We start from the raw sequence: 6,000 nt of genomic DNA on the forward strand, positions 1-6,000 counted from the left end.
AGTAGTTTTGAGGGACACTGAAGAATTCTAATTGCAAATTCCTGATAAATGCCTAAGAGGTTTATATGTTCAAGTTTACTTCAGATATTACATTCAAGCTTTTGGGTAGATTTCTCAGTGTGAGTTACAGGCACTCCAAACCCCCTGCCCCCCATAAAAAAGAAAAAGAAAGAAGAAAAAAAGAAAAAGAAGAATCTATTCTGATATTCTACTATTCAGAAAATAGTAACTTATTACCTTTGAACCAATGCCTATTTTCATCTGGAATTCTATGATTTGGGGCATAAACAAGGTAACCAATAAACTTAATCACAGATAAAAATGGAATAATAGTGAAGGCAGAAGAAATGTATTATGTGTTTGCTAAAGCACAGCGTCAAACAAAGTGGAAAAACTGGAAATTCTGAGAAATAAGCAACGGACATGTCTGAATTCTCTAGAGAAAAAAAAAACTCTCTAGAAAGATAAATAGGTAAGTAGGCAGACCGATAGATAGATACATAGAATCCTATTATGTTAACTGAAATTCTTCTCTGTGCAATACAATCTATTTCCCTTTTTTTCTCTGACCTTTCCCCTATTAATTCATTAACATGGCAGTGTCTCAGGGGAGAAATTACATTGAATATAGAGGACAAAATGTCAATACCTTGGCTTCTGAGTTCCAAAATACCTTCTGGAGACTCATAGCACAGACATATTCTTGAAAGCCAGGGCTTTTGACCTGTAAGGGTCAGAATATTGTATTTCTAAAAGGCTAAGCCAGAAGACATCCAGTTACTTCTATAACTAATAGTTTGGAAACGTAATAGGAGCCTATCCCTGGACATTAGGTAAGTATTGTTCAAACTGGGCGAGGGAGGAAACTGGAAAGGATGCAACTCTACTTTGGAAACTTGTACTGAGAAGCTGTCACTCCCCTAAGATAACCTAGAACTGAGCTGGCTAGTGGGTAGAGTGCTCTAGAACCTCCAACCACATTTGGGGCAGGGCGGTGCAGGACACAGAAGGTGCCTGTGTCTTATGTTTCAGAGAGTGACTGGGGAGTTGGTAAGCTTTGTAGAGAAGCCCTGTGTCATGCATGATCCCTAAGATGTTGAGTAGTAAGGACTGCAGAATTTACCCAGCAGATGGGTTTCAGGCAGCTCTACAGAATTTGAGGAGAGTAGCAAATTAGTTGTTTTCGTATCCCTTAAACAGGGTGTAGATATTGCTGAGTGCTGGAGAATCAACAGTGCTTGTAGTTAGAAAGAGGAGGATGTAGAAGGCATGGCCTTGGGAAGGGAAACTGGATGGCATATAGGATATCTCATTAAATACCAACAAGAGTAACTGTAAACAAACAAATGTAGTGTGAACAGATGATATGGGAGAGGACCCATGTCCCCCACAGTGTGGTACTGCGAGCTGAACCAAAAACTGGATACAATTCAAGAGATAAAGAAGAGGGTGAAGACCTAATTGAGTGAAAAAATTCTAATTTGTCTGAGAAAATACTTCACTCACTTCCAAAACTCTGATGGGAATGGTTTACATTGAATTGAATAAGATAAGGTTTTGGCCAGTAATCAAAATGATTATCTAGAGATGAGAAATACTATTTTAAAAACATATAGTAGAGATTTTGTACTCTGAATATTTGTACTGAGTATATATCAAGAGAATTTTCAAAATTGTTTGCCATTAGGTAGTAGAATTATGACCATTTTCTGTTTTTGTATGTTTTGTATTATGCTTAAATTTTTACAATGGATATGTATTATTTTAGCAAATATGAACACTGATATGTTCCAGAAGTACTGAGTTGGCTTTACAGCTTAAAAAAAGTGTACAGAGATTGTCCAAAGAGAATTTTGATCCTATCTGTATACACAGACCATGACTCTCATTAGCGGCTATATTCTGGAAAAGGAGCACAGCATCAACATTCTTTGAGTGAACACACATGAAGGTGTCTCTTTCCGTCGAGCCAGACAATGGGGATACCGTGAGTGTGCACATACAGCCTGGCAACCTGGGGGAGGAAAGGTAATATAACAAAAGGGTGTTCCTTGTTATGACTATGTATTTTGTCATCCAAGTTGATTAATGAGAGAGAGAGACGTGTGTGTGTGGGGTGTGTGTGTGACACAATGACAAGGAGCCTGATAGTAAATTACACTCCCACCCAGTGCTACCTGACCAGAGGCACCTCTCACCAGAGGATACCTTAAACATCAAATACATTGCCCTGATGAATCATCTCATTGCTTGTCTTTTTAGTGTCAGAAACAGCTATAAACAAAACCAAAATCTTGTTTTAGCATTTTGCAGAAGACTCATACCTTTAGTATCCTCATTTAAAAATGAGAAGAACCGGGAAGCAGCTGCATAGCACAGGGAGATCAGCTCGGTGCTTTGTGACCACCGAGAGGGGTGGGATAGGGAGGGTGGGAGGGAGACGCAAGAGGGAGGGGATATAGGGATATATGTATACATATAGCTGATTCACTTTGTTATACAGCAGAAACTAACACAACATTGTAAAGCAATTATACTCCAATAAAGATGTTAAAAAAAAAAAGAGAGGAACCTTGAAACTGACCTACAGTTTCTTTTTATGGCTCAATGGGGAACTATTTTCCCAATAATCATAAAATGCCTTTATTTATATTAATTCTCTAGGTTATTGACGATGTGAAAAATTTATTATTATAGTGAGTAAAAATATTTTGAGGACATAAATTTTTTTGACATGGGGCTGAAGTGAAACTATTTATATAGAACATTTGGCAACACATTTAGAGTGCAGTTTACTAAAATTTAATTTTGCTGTTCTTTAGTTGATTTAAAAATAGTTATTAGAATAACTTAGTGTCAAATAATGACATGTAACATGTGCTTTATGATAATTTATTAAAAATTAAAATTGTGTGTGTGCATTTGTGTGTGTGCAGGGAGGGTACTAGGTAAATCATTGACAAATATCCTGGGAGGTGGAGACGTTTATTTCTGTTGAATGATAGGACACCCAAGAAATACAGAAATCAGTTGTCATAAAACAAAACGAAAAGAACCTGGAATTGAGATGTTTTCCTTTCTTCTACTTAGGTGCATATTTCAGGTATAATTATTACACAAAGGGGCGACATTACATGGCTGATTTAGGTTAGCTAAGCAAAAAGAATTTTATACTTCAAAGTTGAATAGGAATAGGCAATGACAATTTATGTCTTTACTACCAAAGAAACAAGGAGCTTTAGGGAGAAGACTAAATGTAATGACAGTTTAAAATCTTTCAGTATTGCTAATAAAATTGTCAAAATTGAAAACTAAGACTGTATATAAGGGAACTTGCATAAACTTTAGAAATAAAACTGGAGTTGGTCATTTATTTCTACCTTAAATTCATTGCTTCTATTTTATTAATCAAACTTGGTGTGTACTTTTTTCTTTTCTTTTTCCCTATATTCCTAGACATTTTATCTGATTAGCTATAGGTTGAAGCTTACTGACAGATGTATGTTTACAAATACAAACACCAGCGACACCCATTAGATAAATTCTTTGGAAATGCAACTATTAGCTATGCATATCAATAGTGTTTATGGAACCGTTATGTGTCTAACATTTTGCTATGTGTTATAAAATGAGAATTTTTACATTTTTATGATTAATCGCTTGATCCTTAAAATAGCTCTGTCAGTTAGGGAGTTGGGTGTTATTCCCATTTGATAGATGAGGAAACTGGGGCCGGAGTTATATACCTAACTGATGTTAGAGCCAGGGTAAGGGATTGTATTTTCTTTCAGGGAGAAAAGAAATTGAAAGGAGAGACTGATGCTTGCTTAAAGCTGAGGAACAAAATATAAAATCATGTCCAAGCAAGGTCTTGGGGTGGATGAGAAAAATTATTCTGGGGCCTTTCAGTCAAGTACATCATTAAAATCAATTCCCAGATATTCTTATTTCATCAAAATGGTGGATGGGCTGAGAAGCTCTACTAGGTTTGCTTCTGAGAAACTGAAAAATTCTAGACCTGAAAATCTTCTCCATTTGTCATCTTTAAGCATGTAGGCAGATTTCACCTCTTGCTTAAAAGAACAATCTTGGCCGTGAAAAAGATAATTTAATATATTTGAGTGTTCTCTTTAAGACACAATTCAAGTACTATTTCAAGGGCATCTACCTACTCATTCATCAAGTATTTATTACGCATCTATAATACACCTACAACAGACCAGAAATTCTGTTAGAACCTTGGGACAGAGCACAACTCAATAGAAAAGCAATCTATGCCTTTATAGTATTTAAAAGTGGGGAAGATCAATACTATACAAATAAATTATCAAACTAATATATAATTAGAAAGTACAGCTTTAATTGAAGACAGCTAAAAAGTATGATTTAGACAGCTGACTTAGATCCGGGATCATAAAGGCTCCCCTGATAAAGTGCTATTAAATTTAAAACCTGAAGGAAAATTAGGAATTAGGCAAGTGGGGAAAAAGAATTCCCAGAAAGAGCAGGAGATAAGGCTGGAGATAAAGGCTGCACCAAGTCCCTGACAAATTTGTTTTTCCTTGAGAAAGTACTAAAGAATTTTAAACGGGAAGTTACAAGGTTAAACTAGCATTTTTAGTTAATTTAACTGCTGGAAAGAAAATGGATTGAAGGAAAATAAAAGAAGATGCAGGGGGCCTAAATCAGAGGTTGTTATGGTGGATTGGACTAGAGCCATGGGAAGATAGAGACATTAACCTATGTGTGATTTATCTATCTTACCAAAAAAGAAAGAAGAGAGCACTGCATAGACAAATACTGATTATTATCATTTGGTTAAGCTTATATTTTTTCTTAGCATGTAGAAACATTCTATAGTCTATAGTCTGAAATATTAATGGGATAATATTGTTCCTCTAACTTTGTGGATCTGAGGCCAAATCTATGGAAAGCTGTTGAAAAGAAAATGCTGAAAGCATGAACTTTTTGAAAAATCTGGGTGCCTGGCATAGTGTTATGAAGAAGTATGTCCCATCCTATAATATTGTAAGTCAACTATACTTAAATTAAAAAAAAAAGAAGTGTGTCCCAGATTTGCTCAGTTGTGAGGTCGCACAACAATTAAGTGCCTAAAAAAAAAAAAAAAGTTTAAGTACCACCCTGCCAGTGTTCAGGAAGTCTAGTCTTTTACCAGTTTTATTGTCCAGGGAAAACTGACATGTTTCCCAAATCTGTCCTGGCGGCCATCTGCCACTTTAGTGAACCAAGGGTCTCTAGACCCCAGCGTGGCTTTCGTGCACGTCACCACTTGTGGTCTTGAGACTAGATTCTCTCAACAGGTTGTCAATCCTTTCCCATCTACCCCCCATAGATTACATTCCCTGGCCTCTGATTCCCCACGGTGATAAGTGAGTCCATAATCCTTAAGTTTTTTCTGAAGGTTTGGGAAAAGCAGACGAGATTTGCAACTCAGAGAGAACAAAGCTGGAAACTATAAATAACCCTTCTCAGTCCACAATCCACCCTCCCTAGCAGGGACCACCCTTTCTCCCCAGGCTGTGGTATGTAGCCTGGGTATCTGCAGGTACTTCTTTCTTCCAAAGTGACACTCCTCCACGTATTCCTCCCCCACAGGAAGTCCACCCCTCCCTGCCACCAGAGAGAAATGCACGTTTCTCAGTGAAAACTATTGGCAAGTGTACAACTCCATCCCTGGTGAAGGGCATCTCAATGTTATTTTGCAGAGAGATTTAGCCTCTTGACCTTGGGTCTTGCCATAGCAGGGTGAGATTTGTGCTTTATATTTGCCAAGGCAGAAAGATCGTAAAGTGATTACCCCATGGACAAAACCATAATGTCCCTATTCAACCTTTAGAGAAACAGACACCTGATTAAGTCAAAATGCTTGGGTCCGTATTCGATTCCTAGGGCTACCAAAACAAAGTACCACGAACTGGGTGGCTTAAACCGCAGAAGTTTATTGCTCACAATTCTGGAGACAATGAATAAAAATTCTAG

The sequence above is a fragment of the Lagenorhynchus albirostris genome, chromosome 18 (assembly GCF_949774975.1).
Source record: "Lagenorhynchus albirostris chromosome 18, mLagAlb1.1, whole genome shotgun sequence".
In the NCBI taxonomy this organism is placed as follows: Eukaryota; Metazoa; Chordata; class Mammalia; order Artiodactyla; family Delphinidae; genus Lagenorhynchus; species Lagenorhynchus albirostris.